This window comes from Trachemys scripta, chromosome 9 (assembly GCF_013100865.1).
Source record: "Trachemys scripta elegans isolate TJP31775 chromosome 9, CAS_Tse_1.0, whole genome shotgun sequence".
In the NCBI taxonomy this organism is placed as follows: Eukaryota; Metazoa; Chordata; order Testudines; family Emydidae; genus Trachemys; species Trachemys scripta.
The window spans coordinates 93259549-93281045 of record NC_048306.1 but is presented as its reverse complement, the minus strand read 5'-3'; the positions used below and the strand labels follow the sequence as shown (position 1 = coordinate 93281045).

The 21497-nt window shown below is 42.3% G+C and overlaps 1 protein-coding gene across 1 annotated transcript in view; it reads left to right on the top strand.

The window, feature by feature from the left end:
- The first annotated feature begins 5216 nt into the window (after positions 1-5216).
- The window catches only part of GNB4 (G protein subunit beta 4), a 120892-nt gene continuing 104611 nt past the window's right edge, over positions 5217-21497 (top strand). Inside the window, exon 1 of the mRNA XM_034782177.1 lies at positions 5217-5346. The gene's annotated coding sequence lies outside the window, so the exon portion shown is untranslated. The remainder of the gene's footprint in view (positions 5347-21497) is intronic.

Genomic DNA, 21497 nt, shown 5'->3' with positions numbered 1-21497 from the left:
TCCCCTCCAGCCAATGGAGCGCGCCTCGCCTCCCAAAGCACCTACCGCAGCGCCAGCTTGCCGAGCAACCCCGAGAGCGAGCGACCAATCGTGGCTAGCAAGGGGCGGGCCGAACAGGCGGGAGGCCTATCCCAGTCAGGGAAAAGCGGGAAGGAAGCAAGTATGGTTGCAGTGTGCGGGAGGGGTCAGCAGAGAGACTGGGCGGGGCTTGGGGGGGGGCAAAGGGAGAGCATCAGAACATGAGAGCGGCCATGCTGGGTCAGGCCAAAGGTCCATGAAGCCCAGTAGCGTGTGCTCTGACAGTGGCCAATGCCAGGTGCCCCAGAGAGAATGAACAGACAGGTTATCATCAAGTGATCCATCCCCTGTCGCCCAATCCCAGTTTCCAGCAAACAGAGGCTAGGGACACCATTCCTCCCCATCCTTGCTAATAGCCATTGATGGACCTATCCTCCATGAACTTATCTAGCTCCCTTTTGAACCTCATTATAGTATTGGCCTTCACAGCACCCTCTGGCAAGGCGTTCCAGAGGTTGACAGTGCATTGCTTGAAAAAATACTTTCTCGTGTTTGTTTTAAACCTGCTACCTATTAATTTCATTTGGTGGCTCCTTGTTCTTGTATTATGAGGAGTAAATAACACTTCCTTATTTACGTTCTCTATACCACTCATGATTTTATAGACCTCTCTCTCTATCATATCCCCCCTTAGTCGCCTCTTTTCCAAGGTAAAAAGTCCCAGTCTTATTAATCTTTCCTCATACGGAATCCGTTCTATACCCCTAATCATTTTTGTTGCCCTTTTCTGAACCTTTTCCAATTCCAATATAATTTTTTTGAGATGGGGCAACCACATCTGTATGTAGTATTCAAGGTGTGGGCATACCGTGGATTTATATAGAGGCAATATGATATTTTCTGTCTTATTAACTATCCCTTTCTTGATGATTCCCAACATTCTGTTCGCTTTTTTGACTGCCGCTGCACATTGAGTGGATGATTTCAGAGAACTATCCACGATGACTCCAAGATTTCTTTCTTGAGTGGTAACAGCTAATTTAGACCCCATCATTGTATATGTATGGTTAGGATTATGTTTTCTAATGGATTATGTTTTCCAACATGCCTTACTTTGTATTTATCAACATTAAATTTCATCTGCCATTTTTTTGCCCAGTCACCCAGTTCTGTGAGATCCTTTTGTAGCTCTTCGCAGTCTGCCTGGGACTTAACTATCTTGAGTAGTTTTGTATCATCTGCAAATTTTGCCACCTCACTGTTTACCCCTTTTTCCAGATTGTTTATGAATATGTTAAATAGGACTGGGCCCAGAGAATGGGGGGACGGAGAGGCATTGATAGACAGGGAGGTTAAGGGGAGACTGAGGGGGTGGAGACTGGGACTAGGGAGGGGTGTTTTGAGGCTGGCTAGGGGTGGGATTGGCGGGATAGGGAGGGGTGCTTTGGGGCTGGTTGAGGGCTAGGAAAAGGTATGCTGGAGCTAGGGAGGGGTGTTTGGGGGATGTAGTTGGGGATTAGGGAGAGGCATTTTGTGGTGGGATGTGTTGGGAGACTAGGAAGGGTATTTTGGGGCAGGATGGGGTTGAGGGGCTAGGGAAAGGTGTGTTTGGGGGTGTAGTTGGAGATTAGGGAGAGGCATTTTGTGACAGGATGGGATTGGGAGGGTAGGAGGGATATTTTGGGGCAAGATGGGATTATGGGGCTAGGGAGGGGTATTTTGGGGCAGGATGGGGTTGAGGGGCTAGGGAGGGGTGTTTTAGGGGTGTAGTTGGGGGTTAGGGAGAAGCATTTTGGGGTGGGATGGGGTTGGGAGGCTAAGAGGGGTATCTTGGGGCAGGCTGGGGGCTAGAGAAGGGTATTTGGGGGCTGGCTTGAGTAAGGGGTTGATAACTGACCAAACCTGTCTACATCCGGGAAGCAAAAGGCCCGAGGAAAAAATTGCAAAAAAAAAAAGTGCTTTTGCCGTGTTGTGATGCCCTGACAGTAAGCTACTATGTTACCCCTCTGCCAAAGACAGCTTTGCTGGATCTTAAACGGCATGAGTCAACTCCTTGCCAGTTGCCACACCAGTCTGTCTGCGTCATCAGCAAACTCCTCGAGACTCTGCTTACCTTTCCTTTATCTTGCAGGTAACATTCACTGAAACCCAGTTCTCAAGTTCCCCATAGATGTTTTTCTGCAGTGTTCTCCATTCACAAAAATTACCAAGTTTGCTTTCTTTAGAGTGATAGAATGCACTCACACCAGCCAGTCGGTGCAGCTGAGGATGCAAGGTTTACTTTAGTATAACAGTACTGAGATGAATTGATAATAAAATAAGTTTATTAAGAAGAGAGATAAGTGATAGTAACCAAGAGAAAAAGAGACTGGTATGGTATAGTTACAAACAAAACAAAATAACATGCTTTCTAGTAAAACCTAACTTTAGCAAGCTACAATTTTTGCCTAAGTAGTTTTCTTACTTACATCAAGCTATCATCTCCAGCTCCTCCAAGTGCCTTTCCCAGGCCTGGAGACTAGCTCCGTGTAAGCTTGAAAGAATGTCTTTTTCACCAACTGAAGTTGGTTTAATAGAAGATATTACCTCACCCACCTTGTCTTGTTAATAAAACGTGCATGACATTTTAAGGAGGTCACTGCCCTCCACCCCACCATTAGTATCCATAGTTTCTCAATTACCCCCTCTCAATCCAGTTTACCTCCTTACTGAATTTATTTTCTTCTATTGCTCCCTGTTCCCATTCTCCACCACTTCTGCTCCTAGGACTGTCTGTGCTCCCCCATGCCTCTTCTCCTGTTCCCTTGCTTCTTCCCTGCTGTAGTTATTTTCCCCATAAGCCTCCTTTTCCAACTGAGAATAAAATCTGCATAAAACCCTGTCAACTTGCACTTCCCTATCACCCAAGTTCCCCCTAAGCTCATTGACTTTGATGGAAGTTCTGTAAAAGTATCTGAGGGTGAAATTTGTCTCATCATGTTTAAATCCCTCCTGAAAAGTCACTTCCTTTGCAAAGCCTATCAAGGCTATTCCTTCACAGAATGAGACTTAATTAATTTTTACATTTTTTACATAATAATAAGAAAGTGAGAGATCCAAGAAAACAGTAAGCTTTTACTCTTACTTTCTACAGGAAACTGAGCCTCACAGGATGCTGTTGGCTCTTCTTTTGTTTATCCCACCCTCTCAGTGTACACACACTGTCACTTGGTTATGTTTTCTGTCTAATTCTGCATTGTAAGTGCCTGGGGGTAAGGATCTTGGACCTGATACAAATCTCATTTACATTAGTGTAAATTCAGAGTAACTTCACTCTAGTCAGTGGGGTTACTTAGAAATTACACCAGTATAACTGAGAACAGGACTTAGCTCATCATCTTTATATTTACCTGTAAAGTGCTGTGTATGTTACTTGCACTGTATAAATAAGTCATAGTTTACTATACAGAAACATAACTGTTTAATGTTTTAAAATGCATCTCTTGCCTTTTTGCCCTGAGGAAAACATTAGAGGGTACATGTATACAGAGATAGAAGACCCACGGCACAGTCACAGCTTGGCTCGGGTCAGCTGTCTTGGGCTTGTGGGCCTCCGGTTGCAGGGCTAAAAATAGCTGCATGTTATACCAATAGAATAAAAACCAGCAGGATCTTATTAAGAGGGATAAGGCAAAGATGCCACATTTATTGTAAATATACTGATAAAGCAAAAGATAAAAGTAAACAACGTTGTTTGACTACTTATTTCTTATACATACACACATACATATATATATATACATATATAGAGAGAGAGAGAGAGAGAGAGAGAGATTCATTCACACAATCATTCATTCAAGTTCTGTATAGGTGTTATAGTTACCAGCCTAGAAGTTGCTCATGCCAAGTTACTGGCCAGGTATCTTGGTCATGAGGATGGAGCCGAGTCTGTGTCAGGTGCACCTGATGCTCCTGGAGGCTGGCAGCAGAACCAGAGACTCAAAGTCATCAGTCTTTAGAGTCCATTCTTATAGGAATTAGTTCCTATGTTAGTCTATGGGAGCTGTTTCATCCTGCTGTTGCTGACTCAATCAGCAGATGGCACATTCCTGTCCAAAGTGGCACATTCCTGGTGGCTCCACACTGTCCAAAGTTTGTGTTTCTCATCCTTCCAGGTGATGGGGTGGGTCCCAGTTTACCCTCCGGGGGTTTCTGGTCATCCACTTGACACATTCTTCGGCCGATGGATACTCCTTTTCTAGGCTGGCACCTCCCTAACCATCCATGTATATCAAGCATTCATCAGCATACATTCCATCCCTTAACCATATTTTAATTTACTGTCTCCACCACTTTCAGAGTGTGTGCTAATTCATTTGAGACTCCCGGCCCTTTAATCACAGAGGGTGGGGGTCTGTCCTAGGAGCCATTGAATGAAGTGAAAGTCACTTAACAGCTTATAGTGTTTGTTTACATTGTATAACAAAGTCAGTTAACTTGTTTGTAAGTTTTACATAGTAGTCACAGGATAGATATAATCAATGGTTTCTACAGACAGTAGCTTACAAGTTTTAACAGAAGACCCAAGAGATTTTTGTACTTGGTGAAACTGTTGGATTTTAGGGGTCACTGTCTCTTGGGGGAATCACTGTTAGTACCTTCTTTAATATCCCTACATGCATAGATGTTTGGGCTGGAGCTCCAGCTCTGGGACTCTGATCCCCAACATCTACATAGTGATTTTGATCCCCACAGCCCACGTCAGCTGACCCAGGCCAGCCACAGGTGTTTTATCCCTGTATAGATGTACCCAGAGTGGTATGAGACCTAATTATCATAGACTACTTAGTATTAAAGCTTTCTATCAAAATACATAAGAAGTTATCCATTTTTTTTCAAGCGTCTGCCTGTCCAAACTTTCTCTTAAACCCCTTTATCTGGAATTCTTATTGTATTAAAGATGTTCTAATTCAACAACATGTTATTTTTAATCAGTGAAGCAAGAAAAAGAACAAAAAGAATCTAATTGTAATGGGCCAGATTCTCCTTTCACTTAGTTTTCAAAGTTGTAGTTCTATTGACTTCAGTAGAGTTACTCCCAATTTATACTAGTGTAAGTCAGAAAAGAAGTACGCTAGATGTTTGCATTTTGGACTACAACTCCCAGCCTCCTGCACACTAAGAGTGGGCTGGTGATTGATGGCCTCAATTTAAGTCTCCTCCTACACCAGCGACACTGAAATGCAGAGGAAATATTAAAACCGAGCAATAGGAGACAACCAGGACGAAAAACAACAACCCACAGTTGCAAGAGAACCAGGAGATGGTTGGATGTATTAGCTTTTAACGGTAAGTGATTCCTTTAATTTCATCTAACATGTACTCTGGTTCTCTTTCTCTGTTTCTTTAATAGGGAAAATTCTTTCAGAATTTCAGCTTATCCTGTTGTTCATTGAGAAGAAATGCATAGTTTATATGGATCACTGTAAAGTTTAACAAAAGTGCAAACTGTACAAGATACTGGGATGAGGGAGATAAATGTAAATCCTATTTTTGTATTAGAGGTAGGACGAAAAGCCGGTTTACCGGGCACCCCTTATGTGTCTTATGAAACCTTTTGTTGACGGTGTATTATCATGATTTCCAGCACGGGGCACTAGTACACAAGAGAGGGTTGTTGGAAGAAGAGATCATTGCAATAAAGAGAATAATTCAGAAAATGTGGAATTGTAATGGCAAAGGATTTATTCTTAGATGTTATATCTTTCAGGTTATTACTGAAATAATGCTTTGTGGAAAGCATACAGTATTTTGGGCTAGATCCTGTTCTGCACAGGAGCTGCTTGTGCTGCTCTGGCGGTGCCAAGCAACTATAACGCCAGTTTAGTGATACCCAGATTATTGCTCCATCATAGGGGAATCCTTAGATGGTGAAGAGCCACCAAAATGGCTCCTATGTCACTCACTCACCCCCCCCCCCCCCAAGCTGAAGAGGTGTGGCAGAAGAAAAAGGGTGTGGCTGGGGTGTGTCTGTGTCCAGCTGATCCCTGGCTGTCGAAATGGCCACTGAAAACTGCTAGCAGTATGGGCACGATAGAACAGATTTAACACTGCTTTTATTTGCCCTGGAGATGAGGCTGGTCCTTGGCAGCCCCGGGATTGGGGGAACACAGATAAAAAGCCTGCAATTTGGGACCCGAATCGAATGCTCTGCAGCCTGGATGTGTGTATTTAGATTGTAAATTCTTTAGGTCAGAGTCATAGAGTCTGGTTCGACATGGCCTTGCATTTTGTGTAGTCATTTGCACTGTGGAAAGAGGGTGTAGAGTGCTGCCTTTCTGATTTGGTAGCATTTTACCCAGATTTGCACTCACTTGACATAATTGTAAATGGCTACACAAAGTACAAGGCAACTTCTGAAGTTACTCTCGGTTCACACCAGGATAATTAAGAAAGGACTCTTTCCCACTAAGGTCTGTAAGTCTCAGAGACCTGGATCATTATCTTGAGTTATTATTTACCGATTTCTTAAAACCGCCAACAAGATGCTTTTTTTGTAGATCAGGGCATTCAGCACTCTACTAAAACAAAATCTTGTAGCAAATACTACACTTTATATCTGAACAGTATGATTAGTTCTTTTGTTTTTGCTGTTCAGCAAACTGCTTTGCCTCACTGGATCAGTGGTCTTCTGTTCTCCTTGCAACACTACACTAGTGCCAGTAACGTCACTCCACTTCCTCCCCCAGCTAGCAGTGCCGGCTTTAAAATCATGGCAGCAGACCAACGGTGACAATGGGTCACTGACAGTGTCTCTCCTCTTCCTCCATCCCAGCCTGTTTCACCGCTTTGTGACACTCAGAAAAGGATTTAGATTTTTACATGAATCAAAATAGTGTCTGTGGTTACACTAGCCAATCTAAATCCTTAGTACATATATAATGCTGTCTATGTAAGGCATTTATATGGACCCCATCACTGTAGTCTCTGAGCGCCTCACACTCTAATTTAAAGTCTATATCCTCACAACAGCCCTCTGTGGCAAGGAAATACTATGATCTACATTTTGCAAATGGGGAACTGCGGCAGAGTGGCTAAGTGACTTGTCCAAGATCATATAGGAAGTCTGTGGCAGAAGAGGAAATTAGACACAGGTATCTCAAATCATAGGCTATTGCCCCAACCACTGGACCATCCTGCCATTCAGCTGTATATCTTCACTGCACCATACAAACATTAACCTTCACAAATGCACTATGAAGGTTTGTTATGCCCATTTTACAGAGAGGGAAACACAGATACTGAAATTGAGTGATTTACCCAAGGTCACACAGCAAGATATTGACAAAACGGGGATTACAGCTCAGGAGTTCCTGGTTCTTGGTTTTGTGCTCTCTTCTATAGACTGCTTTATGTCTCATCTAGAGTAGGGGTTCCCAAACTGTGGGCCACGATATACAGTCCTGGGTGGGCCACTGGTGCAGCCATGGGTGGAGTTTCAGAAGGGTATGTGGGGGAGCATTGTGAAGTGGACAGTGACAGAGTGGCAGCTGGCGATGGTGCCCGCCCAGGGCCGGAGGAGCCCAGCGACTCTGTGGTTGGTGGCAGAGGGCAAAACGGAGGCAGTGAGCAAGGAGAAGGGGCTGGCCCCGAGAGGCTGTGGACCCCAGAGTGGCTGGAGGGTTCACAGCTATTCCTGCTCCGAACTGCCACACCCTGTGATCCGTGGCTGTCGGGCTCCCTTGAGTATTGGCCTCACAGCCCTCCCCAGGGACTGAGGCTTGGTGATGCTGCTCTATTTCCGCCTGGACAATACCCTGATCAGGACTGTCATAGGTAACAGCCAGGCCCGGCCCGAGCACCTGCTTCTGCCTGGCACTGGCAGCCCCCAAGCCCTTCCCTCATTCCAGGCAGGGGTTGCCTGTGAGGCACGCCAGGTGCTGGCTGGGTGACTGTCAGGTGGGGTAGGACTGTCAGGTGCCAAGCTCAAGGCACTCAGGCTTCTGAGGCAGAGGGTGTCAGCGGGGACTGGCTGTGGCACCTGCCTGGCCCCTTTGTCCTTTTGCTGGCCCTGATCCCGGCTGAAATGAGGCGCCCCGCGGTGTCCCCTCCCTGACAAATGTGTGGCAACCCGGGAAGGTCAGGCTACATGCTCAGCAGCCCCTGGCCTGATTTCGACGGCTCACCTGCCTGGTGGGCGAGGTGGGAGGGGGCACTATCACACTGTATACATTGATAGTGCGGGGGTCACAATGTAAAGGTTCGGCCACCTCGCAGACAGCTTGAGTCACTGCCTGCCCTGGGCAGGCACCCTCCTTACCCTCAGTCTCCCCTTCCAGAAAGCAGCGGGAAGTGTTAATAGTGGACCGCAGTGCCTATTGCAGTTGCACAGGTGGGCCTCAGGGATAAAAAGTTTGGGAACCCCGATCTAGAAGTTCAACACTTTTTTTTTTTTGAGGCAATTAAGGCCAGATCTTTGGTCCCCTTTAGGGCACTTTGTACTGTGGAAAGCTGCCTTAATTGGTCTGCTAACATTTTGAGCCAGGTATGCCTGTTCTACGCTAACCTGGCAAAGACATCAGGTGAGTGAATACGCATGGGCCACTCTGGTGATCAACATCAATGTAAGAATTCTGTGGGATGCAAATCAGAGCAGCACCTTTTCTACTATGTTTCAAAATAAAAAGTCTTGACATTGGCTTCAGTATCCAGTAACCTAAGTCTTCTTGTGTCCATGTGGGAAAAGCTCTGCCCCTCTCCACCAGAAAAGAACCTGCTCAAACCTCCATCATTTCTCTATGATCTCTATTTATAGAAGAAAAAGAAACAGAGAACCAGATCTTCACCTCCATTCCCACCTGTTTTATGCCATAATAATAATGACAAAAAAGTAGCTAGAAATCTGCCAGATCTGCCCAGATGAGAATTCCCCTGGCGTGGGAGAAATCCTTGGGTGGCAAAGAGTTGATGTAGCTGTCTCTCTGCCGCACCCCACATCTTGGCCCCCCGTGTAGAAGACGTTTCTGGGGAGGCAGGAGTGTAGCTACAGTGTCTCAGCAATCTCCCATTGCTGGGAAAGCCCCTTGATGCTATGGACAGCCATCATACTATTGGCTGTTTTAAATTATGCCAGAGAATGGGTTGACCCCCAGGATAGGGGAGTTACAGAAGTGGCTTAAAGCCACCTTTCCCCCTCCCACCCCCTCACCTTAGCTGCACCAAGCATATCGCAGCCACATCTGAGGATGTGTAGTGCACATTATACAGATCAATCACTGAACATAAATCAGATGTTTATAATCACATAACAATGGAAAGATTGTTATGAACTTCATAATAAAACTGGGTTAGTAAGGTACAAAGAAGAGTACATTTGGCCACCTGTGTCTCTGTATCAGCATGGTTGAGAAAAATCAGCCAAATTGTAAAATCTTGGTTGGTCTTACCGCGTTTCAATTAAGGGCACTTTCCAATGGCCACCATATCCTCCTCTTTACAGTACCAGTTTTCCATTGTGAGTATGCAGGACTACCTCATTGGGCTGCAACAAGAACAGGACAAACTTTTCTTGCTGGATAGATATTATCCACACCAAGTAAAGCAGGAGACCTTAATGTATACAGGGAAGCATAGAATCAACCTTCTCTCTCTGAATACTTGTACTCAGAAAATCTATATTCTAGAGGAGTTCCACTACTAGCATTCAAAAGTGCCAGCTGCTAAATTACAGTGGCAGCATAGATCTGTATCAGTATGCACCATATTAAAAGTCTTTGGGGGTGTTAGATAAGATCTGTACAATATTTGATACTGCTTATTAAGATAGTTGGTACAAATAGTTTTTTTAATGGCTATGGTGAGAATCTTGATTTGCTTGATTATGGAAATTCTTAGTCAGATGGTCAGTCTGAGTCTATGGTCAGAATCTTGATTATGTAAATTCTTAGTTTTTCCATTGCACAGTTGTGTGCAGAGAGGATCTGATTCTCCTCTCAAATCAGTTATACAGTTTTGACTTCAACAGAGCTATTCTTGATTTGCACCAGAGTAAATGAGAAGAGCATCAGGCCCCCTGAGTACTGACAATTTCCCCTGAAAGTGAAATTGACAGCAGTCGGTGCTTCCAAATACTGTCAGGGGACTATGTGGTATAATGGAGAAGCTGACAAGATCTGCAGATGGTGAGCTCCTTTTGAGCCAATGAGATGTCAACTTATGCCTGTGGGGAAACTTCAGTATGTACTACTTGCACTGAGATATAAGTTATGATGAAAATTAGCTATGTGACACAGGCCTGCTGGCTAAAAACAGGAGGGTGGTGGGGGGATGTTATTTTTATCAGCATATAAAAAATATATAAAAAAGGCACCAAGCCACAATAATCCACAATAAATATTTCATGTTTGTTTATTTTTAGAAACTAGCTATTTATTTTTGACTATAGACGAGCAAAGAGAAACAGTTCATTGCCACCACTAATCTTTATTTTCCTCAAACAGCCAAGAAGCTACTTAGAATTGGCAGCTGTGTCTAGCACTGGTATTAGCACTGGTGGAAGCACTAGTGTAGACAGAGGATCAGGGCTTTGTGCCATCATGTCATCTAGATCTGTTTTGGGCAGGGTGGTAAAAACATCTGCTCGTGGTCTACATAGGGGTTCCCGTGGTTGCTAGCACAGGTGGGAGCTGTGCTGGTGTGAGACAAAAGGTGAGGAGAAAATTACCAGTGCAGAAAAGGCCTCGGTTTTTTTGGATGCATATGTGTCTGAAAGCAGAATCTGCCCCTAAACATTCAATTAAGAATTGAAAGTTAAGACATACTGAATAGAAATGCTGGAATTGTACAAATGATAGAACTCCCTGTTCTTTCCTTGCTAGATCTGGCTCATTGACTTTCACTGCAGCATCTTTCCCATTTGGAAGCTAAAACATGGGAAAGCAGGAGAATGCTAAAAAGCCAATAGTTTCTGATACTGAGGAATGTTATTGTTCCTCATCACCAGTGTGTCCTTGGCATCAGCCAGTCCAGCTGTAATATTGCTAATGGAGAAGTGAAAGGACACTAATGATGGGTTTGGATTCATTTGACCAGCTGAATATCTGTCCCCTAGAAGGACACAGAAGAAGAAAGGATTTTTTTCGCTTACTCAACAACATATCTCCCAGAATCACATTTATAGCTGATGAAAGGAAAATTGGCATTTGCCCCTTTCTGTGTTTAAATGAGTCGACAGTCTAACAGCCTATATAGAAAGAGTAATATGTTCTGATAGGTTTCTGAAGTTTACTTCCTGCCACCCTCTGGCACAAAGTGCACCAGGGCTGCAAAACCTCTTGATACTAGCACTGTCTCCTCCAAATAGAAATCAGGTCAGGATAGAAAGGCAGAAGATGAAAGACTAAACTTCAAAGGCATGGCAACCCTACATGACTGTCCTTTATACCAGTCAGCACCAGAAAGACATTAAGCCTGTTTGGATTTTGCAACATGTAATACTTTCCAGACTTTTAAGAGCCTGATCCTGGAAGGTGCTGAATACTTTTAACTGCCAGTGACTTCCATGGGAACTGATCAAGCTCATCATCTCTTGGTATTAGGCCCTTGGTTCATTTCTTCAGAGTGGCTAATTTTGAATTTGTTTTTCATCCCCAATAACCCATGAAACATCACTCACCTGCAAGAAAGAACATATTCCTTTTCAGCTGGAGTTGTCTAAGGCCTGGTCTACCTACATGAAGGGCATTCTTCGAAAATGACAATGAGGACGCATAGAGCAGTGATTCTCAACCAGGGCAGAGGTCTTCCTGGGGATACATCAACTTATCTAGATATTTGCCTAGTTTTACAACAAGCTAGATAAAAAGCACTAGCGAAGTCACTACAAACTAAAGTTTCATACAGACGAAGTAAGCAATTTTTCAGTAATAGCGTGCTGTGACACTTTTGTATTTTTCTGTCTGATTTTGTAAGCAAATAGTTTTTAAGTGAGGTGAAACTTGGGGTATGCAAGACAAATCAGTCCTTGTCAGTACAGTACAGGGATTCAGTAATCTGGAAAAGTTGAGAATCACTGGCATAGAGAAGAAATGACTGGAGTCATCCATGAGGATGCAGTTCACGTAACAGAGATCAGCCTTTGCAGAATGCTGCCATCCCAAACAGGAGGCTTTCTGTACACTGAATAATACTTCCATTATTTATATGTATGCAATATACATAAAATGGCCTACTAAGTCTGACCAATGGTCCATCTAGCCCAGTATCCAGTCTTCTGATGGTTGCCAATGCCTGGTGCTTCAGAGGTAGTGAACAGAACAGGGCAGTTTATCAAGTGATTCATCCCCTGTCATCCAGTCCCAACTTCTAGCGGTCAGAGGTTTAGGGACATCTAGATCATGGTGTTGTGTCCCTGACTATCTTGGCGAATAGCCATTGGTGGAACTATCCTCCAGGAATGTATCTAATTCTTTTTTTAACCCAATTATACTTTTGGCCTTTACAACATCCCCTGGCAATGAGTTCCACAGGTTGACTGTGTGTTGTGTGAAGAAGTACTTCCTTTTGTTTGTTTTAAACCTGCGTCCTATTAATTTAATTGAATAACATTGGTTTATGTGTTATGTGAAAGAGAAATAAGACTTCCTTATTCACTTTCTCCACACCATTCATGATTTTATAAACCTCTGTCTTATCCCCCCTTAATTGTCTCTTTTCCAAGCTGAACAGTCCCAATCTTTTTAATCTCTCCTCATATGGAAGCTGTTCCATCACTGTGTTGCCCTTCTCTGTACTGTTTCCAATTTCAATATATCTTTTTTGAGATGGGGTGACCAGAACTGCATGCAGTATTCAAGGTGTAGACATACCATGGATTCATTTAGTGGCATTATGATATTTTCTGTTTTATTATCCAGCCCTTTCTTAATGGTTCCTAGCATTGTTAACTTTGTTGACTGCAGCTGCACATTGAGCAGATGTTTTCAGAGAACTATCCATGATAACTCCAAGATCTCTTTCTTGAGTGGTAACAGCTGATTTAGACCCCATAATTTTGTATGTGTAGTTGAAATTATGTTTTACAGTGTGCACTACTTTGCATTTGTCAACATTGAATTTCATCTGCCATTTTGTTGCCTAGTCACCCAGTTTTGTGAGATCCCTTTGTAACTCTTTGCAGTCAGCTTTGGACTTAACTATTTTGAGTACTTTCGTATCATCTGCAAACTTTGCCACTTCACTGTTTACCCTTTTTTCCAGATCATTTATGAATATGTTGAACATCAGTGGTCCCAGTACAGAGCCTTGGGGGACTGTGCAATTTACCTCTCTCCACTGAAAATGGACTGTTTATTCTTACCGTTTTCCCCTATCTTTTAGCCAGTTAGTGATCCATCAGAGGACATTCCCTCTCATCTCATGATTGCTTACTTTGCTTAAGAGCCTTTGGTGAGGGACCTTGTCAAAAGCTTTCTGAAAGACCAAGTACACTATATCCACCTTTGTCCATGTTTGTTGACACCCTTAAAAAATTCTAATAGATTGGTGAGGCATGATTTCACTTTACAAAAGCTGTGTTGACTCTTCCCCAACACATCATGTTCATCTATGTATCTGATAATTCTGTTCTTTACTAAGGGCAACCTCCCTAAATTGCCTAGGGAGGTTGTGGATTCTTCGTCATTGGAGGTTTTTAAGAGCAGGTTAGACAAACACCTATAAGGGGTGGTCTAAATAATACTTAGACCTGCCTTGAGTGCAGGGGACTGGACCAGATGACCTCTCGAGGTCCCTTCCAATCCTGTGATTCTATAATTTCAACCAATTTGCCCAACCCAGCCCCGTACCGGTAAGTCCCTATTTCTACTTTCATCCCTGTTAAAGTGATATGTTATGTACCACAGTTAGTAATTCTGCAATTTCATATTTGAGTTATTTCAGAACTCTTGGGTGAATACAATGTGGTCCTGGTGACTTATTACTGTTTAATTCAGGGGTAGGCAACCTATGGCACGTGTGCCAAAGGCGGCACACCTGCTGATTTTCCGTGGCACTCACACTGCCAGGGTCCTGGCCACCGGTTCAGGGGGCTCTGCATTTTAATTTAATTTTAAATGAAGCTTCTTAAACATTTTAAAAACCTTATTTACTTTACATACAACAATAGTTTAGTTATATATTATTGACTTATAGAAAGAGACCTTCTAAAAACGTTAAAATATATTACTGGCACGCGACACCTTAAATTAGAGTGAATAAATGAAGACTCGGCACAACACTTCTGAAAGGTTGCCGACCCTGGTTTAATTTATCATTGTTCCAAAACCTCTTCTATTGAGACCTCAATCTGTGTTGTTGCCTAAAAAGAATGACTCAGGTGTGGGCATCTCCCTCACATACTCTGCAGCAAATACTGATTCAGAGTTTGGGGAGGATAAGAGCCAGGTTTTATGTTTGCCCTGTGATAGCGAATGGAGGCCAGTACCAAAGTTTGTGTGTAGATCTAGACTTCTGTAAAGTAGAGTGGTGTTTGAATCTGGAGGTTTGGGACCTCAAAATAGGACCTAAGGAGTGCATAAGCCTTTCGTTGGCTGTCTGAACAGGAGTGATTTTTGTCCTTTATGATTTACACATGCAAAATACTAATCTCCTCCTACTTGTAAAAAAAAGATTTAGTAGCAAATATAATGCTGTAAGAATGCCTCATTTTGCTAAGACCAAATTACTGCTACAACATACATTACACCAGGACATTTGCTAGTATGGTGTTGTCAGAGTATAGTGTTATAAATAATTAAAAGTGAGCTATGTTGCCAATAAACAAAGTACATCTAATGGTGCATTATCCTTTCTTGTATATTATGTTTGTCCATTACTTGCTAAATTGCAAAATTCAGTCATCTGCAAAGACTCAGAGAGACTTATGTGAAAATTAGCCTCAGTCAAGAGTATTATTTTATTGTGTTATTGATAATAGTAGATCCTAAAGGCAATGGATGTAGTAATAAAAACATGTAGCCCTTTTCATCCATAGATCTTAAAGCACTTTCCAAAGGAGATAGTATCACTATATCCATTTTACAGATTGGGAAATGGAGGCACTGGGAGGAGAAGTGGCTTTCCCAAGGTCACCCAGGAAACTAGTGGCAGAACTAGGAGTTGAATGAAGTCTCCTGAATCCGAGCCCAGTGCCCTATCCACGCGGCCACACTGCTTCATTGCTTTAGTCACGCTGTCTGTCTTTAGGATGCATGCTATAGGCTTTGTATGCTGCTAACACTGGTTTTGGATGAGAATGATTGAATAGAGGAGGAGTAAAGGTGTTTGTATTCCCTCTATGCATCCATGTCCCCCCCCAGTTATGGAGCTGCCCAGGGACAGTCTAGTCTGCAGCTTAACTTGGAGCAGCCAAAGGGTTGCCCTAATTTATGTTCAGCAGCAATGGACTGTTTTTGCAGCCAAGAATAGTTAAAGGTGCAGCAGTGCTCCTGCCATGCCCCTGCCATATCCTGACAGTGGTGCCTACAAGAAGGGTTCTGTGTCACTCAGGGAAACCCCTGTATTAGGGGCAGTCATTCTCGATTGTCTGGTTAAGCAGGCTTGCCACTTCCTTTATATCTGCTTCACAATTTGGGGAAGTCACGTGTGATAGTATAGGTAAAGGTAGCAGGTCAAATTCAGCCTTCAGATACCTCATTTGATAATAATTGAATAATGGAATTGGACAGGTGAACATGAGGGTGGGACTTAGCTCAATAGGTTTAACATGCTGATTCTTTAAGAACCAAAGCTGGACACACAGGGTTTGACACTCTTCTGCCTCCTACCTTGCATATTTATTTTCTCCTTTACAAAGTGGGTGTAAAATCGGAATTCTTTGCTCTGTACACCAGGGGTAATATTTAATGCTCACTTTGCACTTGCTTTGCACAGGATTAAATCACTGTTTAAAGTGTTGTGTGTCCAACGGAGCTATGAATCTTGAGGACTTGGCATATTAAACCTGATGGGCCAAGTTATCTGACCTTATGAAGAAATGCAACACTTTCAAGTTAGATTTTTTTAAAACAATGAATAAGATAATGAACTAATAGCAAATTGGGATACTTTCTGCTGTATAGGTCTGGACGAACACAAAGAAAGGATGTGTTCAAAGAAACATTGGTACTGGTGCTCAAAAAATATCAGAAACAATTATTCTATTCCAGTTTATTTCCCCTGTTTATTTCCCCTACCCTATTGCTATGTGAACTATTCGCGCCTGAATTTCACTAACTCGGAATGATGTGAAATGTATTCGGAAGTAAGTTTACTGAGATCATTCTTTCTGTGTCTCTGTGTATGTAAATAAATAAAACCCCTAAGTTAGTGGAGCTTCCTTTTGTCTTTTGTTTGCACAGTTCTCTCAGCTGGGTCTAGGGTGACCAGATGTCCCGATTTATAGGGACAATCCAGATTTTGGGGTCTTTTTCTTATACAGGCTCCTATTACCCCCACCCCCTGTCCCGATTTTTCACATTTGCTGTCTGGTCACCCTAGCTGAGGCAGAACTAGATCTTTTCTAGGCAGGTAATATCATTCACACCACATATGACTGCTGGTGTTTTTGTTTGCAAGGACATAAATACACTATCCTTTGTCCACCTTGCCCCGGATGTATTAGTAATAAAAAAAGAATTTGGAGTGAGAGAGTTGATATGAATAGTCATATAACAATAAATAATATTAAATAAAAAGGAACTGTGGAAAAAAATGCCCACTCTTTTGCCTGAGTTACAGTTTGAACTATTATATTGGGATTCTTTGACAGAACTGAGAGAAGAGAGCACAAAAGCCATAGTTGCCTGAATTATTAATTGAAATCCAGAGAGCCCAAATTGCTACAATTAAAGCCTCAAGGATCCTCCCCACCATCCATTTGAAAAAAAAAAGTTTCTTATTCACCTCTGCAGGCATCTTTGTAAAATGGAGGCTCCCTTGTGCTCTTTTGAAACCAGTTAGTGCCTATAGGAGTGTGGATTCTCAGAATTATCTATAATGCATGGCACTTTCTGCATTCAGTGGCATTTTTCCGACTTTCTTTACGTCACTTGCCATTTGTGAAGGTTGCCAGGGTAATGACCAATCATCTTGGGAGAACTGCCTGCTAGTGGGGACAACATAGGCTTTCTTCTTTTCAGTATTCTGCAGTATGTATTTAAGAGTTGTTATAGGATCAGGATTGCAGATTTCTGTTTAGTTAGCAGAAGGTGAAAGTTTACAGAGTATGAAATAGCATCTTACAAGCATGGAGGGTAAGTTTTTATTTGTTTTGTTTTATTCAGACACATTGGGCCAAATTCAGCCCTGCAGTGGATCCAGTCCCAGTGAGCTTCCCCTTTCTTTGATATTTACGACTTGATATTTACTTTTTATCATACATGCATAACTGATGATGAACTAAATAACCAACAGTAAGGAGGTTGAAACTACCCTGAACAAAGAAATACTAGTAATTCTGTGTAAACATCAACATGTCAGGATGCCATTCTGTTTGTAGGTATGAATCTACACCTCTACCCCAATATAATGTGACCCAATATAACACGAATTCGGATATAACCCGGTAAAGCAGTGCACCGGGGGAGGGGGGGGGGCAGGGCTGCGCACTCCGGCGTATCAAAGCAAGTTTGATATAACGCGGTTTCACCTATAACGCAGTAGGATTTTTTGGCTCCCGAGGACAGCATTATATCGGGGTAGAGGTGTATATATCATTTCCCACCAACACACATGCACCAAGTATGGCCACTCATCCCAAACATATTTTCAGAGTAATAGATTAAAAACATAAACCCACAATTTGTTGAAATGCAGATTATGCAGCACTGCATCATGGTTGCCTCTGAGGTAACTGGGAATTTTTGAATAGTCTTCACTGTACGGTATGTACACAATGGGCCACATCAGGTGGAAAACCATAGGATGTCCAAAGTTGAGCCCTATTCTGTGAGATGTTGAGTTCACTCCACTTCAGCAGGGCAGAATTTGGCCTGCAGGATAGACTTTTGCGGGATGGAAACCCATGGGCTCCAAGGACATTGGAGTTTTCTGTGCTGTATCCTGTGGGATACCGAGTGCCCTCAACTCTCTTGAAAGTCAACATAAGTTGAGGGTGCTCAGAGCCTCAGAGGGTGGGACCCAGCTTTAGACCTCCAATGGCTTTTCACATGGGAAGGCATTATCTGGCCAATGTATGCAAAAATATAATGAAGACTATTCAGAAGTTCCCAGTTATCTCAGAGGCAGCCATAAAGTATCTCTGCATAAGCAGCATTATGACACGTTTAATTATTTGTTTTAATTAACTCCTTTGAAAATGTTTTTGGGATGAGTGTGTGTGTGTGTGTGTGTGTGTGTGTGTGTGTGTGTTTGTTTAGTGGGAAGGGGTATATGGATTCATAACTATACATAAAATGGAATGCTGATATAGTGCAGTTGCTCTGTAAAATTACTACGGTTTCATAGTTCAAATTAGTAACTGACTCATCAACGTTGGTTATTTATTGCTTAATGTTTTTTGTGTCCACACAGAGCTTCCAAGTGCATTGGATCACAACCACCTTGCACAACATACAGGCTTCCAGGGTAAAGGTTTTCAAGCATATAGAGAGCTCTGTTGCACTTCTAATTTCAGCTGATCATAAATATACCGAGAACAAAACAAGTCAGAACTATAAAAGGGTTTTATTCACTTTTTTCCCAAACAGATGTCTGCAGTCAGGACATTTTATTTAGCATAACAGGTTTCACTTCACACAATTTTTGGATGCTACTGTATATTAAAGTATGTTTATGGTTGCTTTGCATTGCCAGAGTCATACAAAGCAATTGGAGCACACTGGCAAGCCTGGACTGTGTGTGTTTGGGGGGAGGAGAGGGAGAGAGAGAGAATGAATCACCACTTTAGTCTGAGGTTTTGCTCTTTTTATCATGCTTCAAGGAAAATGTGTTTTACAATAAGCAGATGAATTTCTCTGCTTTTAACAGTTGATAGTGCCATTTTACTTCTCTTTTCTTGATGTCACATGAATGGTTTTGTGTGTGCTTAATGGCTCAGTCGTTGTATTTGGGAAAGAAAAGCAGTGATTACAAAGAACCGTTAGGCTGTGCTCAGTTTCTTTATAGTCTTTGATTTCCCCTTTTGTTGGTGCTTCAGGAAACAGAGAGTGGGTCATTTTGTATTACTTTAGGTGGAATCCTTAAGACAGAAAAAAAAAAATCATCTGGTGGTAACTGGATAAGGTATGTCAGCTGGAACAGGGACATTTGAAAACATCCAAAAGTCCAAATAATCATGTCTGAGATTCTTCTAGTCCCTCAAGTGAAAGAAGGCAGCAGAAAATACTGGAGTTGAGCCTAGGCTACAAGACTGGTGTGAAGCAGAAGGCTTTGTGGTTTTTTTGGAACATTGTGCACCCCCCTCTCCACTAGAGTGTGGCCCAAACAGGAATGAGTAATGAGCAATTGAGAGGTGATTTTACCTCTGTAGGGCATTGGTGAGACTAGTATTAGAATACTGCATCCAGTTCTAGTGTCCACATTTTAAAAAAAGGATGTTGAAAATTTTAGGAGGGTGCAGAAAAGAGCCACAAAAATGATTCAAAGGCTGTAGAAAATGCCTTACAGTGAGAGACTTAAAAGACTCCGACTATTTAGATCAGGGGTAGGCAACCTATGGCACGCGAGCCAAAGGTGGCACGTGAGCTGATTTTCAGTGGCATTCACACTGCCTGGGTCCTGGCCACTGGTCCGGGGGGCTCTGCATTTTAATTTAATTTTAAATGAAGCTTCTTAAACATTTTAAAAACCTTATTTACTTTACATACAACAATAGTTTAGTTATATATTATAGACTTAGAGAAAGAGACCTTCTAAAAACGTTAAACTGTATTACTGGCACGCAAAACCTTAAATTAGAGTGAATAAAGAAAGACTCGGCACACCAGTTCTGAAAGGTTGCCGACCCCTGATTTAGATTATCAAACAGAAGACTGAGAGGTGACTTAATTACAATGCATCTTCACAAGGAGGAAATGCCAGGCACTAAAGGGCTCTTTAATGTAGTGAAGAAAGGCAGAACAAGAACCAAAAATGGCTGGAATCTGAAGCCAGACAAATTCAAATTAGAAGTAAGGCATCCATTTGTAACAGTGAGGATGATTAACTATTGGAACAAACTGCCAAGGAAAGTGGTAGATTTTCCATCTCTTGATGTCTCCAAACTAAGACTTGGATGGCTTTCTACAAGGCATGCCTTAGTCAAACACAAGTTATTAAGCTCAATACAGAGGTAACTGTGTGAAATTTAGTGGCCTCTGATATATCTGAGGCCATATTAGATGATCTGGCCTTAATATCTATGAATCTAAGATATACATACACAATGATGGGTTTTAAATGAGCTGTTACCACTCAAGAAGGAGATTTTGGAGTTACTGTGAATAGTTCTCTGAAAACTTCTGCTCAAATCACAGCAGCAGTCAAAAAAGCTAACAGTACACTAGGAACTATTAGGAAAGGGAAAAAATAAGAGAAAATGTCATAATGCCGCTATATAAATCCATGGTATGTCCACACCTTGAAGGATATAGTGGAACTGGAAAAAGTTCAGAAAAGGGCAGCGAAGAGGATGAAGGGGTATGGAACAGCTTCCATATGAGGAGAGACTAAAAAGATTAGGGTTGTTCATCTTAGAAAAGGGACTACCAAGGGGACATATGGTAGCGGTCTATAAAATCATGAATGGTGCAGAAAAAGTGAATGGAGAAGTGCTATTTACGCTTTCACACAATATACAAAATCAGAGGTCACCTAATAAAATGAATAGGCAGCAGGTTCAATATAAAAAAAGAGTAAATACCTTTTCACATAATGGACAATTAACCTGTGGAACTCACTGCCATGGGATGTTTTGATGGCCAAAAGTATGACTGGTTTTAAAAAAGAACTGGATAAGTTCATGGAGGAGAGATTCATCAATGGCTATTAGCCATGATGGTCAGGAATGCAGCCCAATGCTTGGGGTGACCCTAAACCTCTAACTCCCAGGTGGTGGGAGTGGAAGAAAGAATTGATCACTGCATAATTTCCCTCTTCTGTAGATTCCCTGAAGTTCTGGTACAGGGCACTGTCATGCACAAGATACTGGGTAAGATGGACCATATTCTGACCCAGTATGGCAGCTCCTATGTTCTAATGTATGTTCTGAGTGGATAATTTAGAAAGAAGATGGTCTTGTGGTTTAACACACATGACTTGGAGTCAGGAGATAGAGATTTTTGGGTAGTATTTTCCAAAGTGCCTAAGGCCTGGGCTACACTAAAAAGTTAGGTCGAAGAAAGCCGCCTTAAGTCGACCTGTTAATGTATGTATCTACACTACTGGGTCCTTTACATTGATCTAAGTCTCCTCTAATGTCGACTTCTTTGATCCACTTCTGTGAGAGGCACAGCGTTGAATTC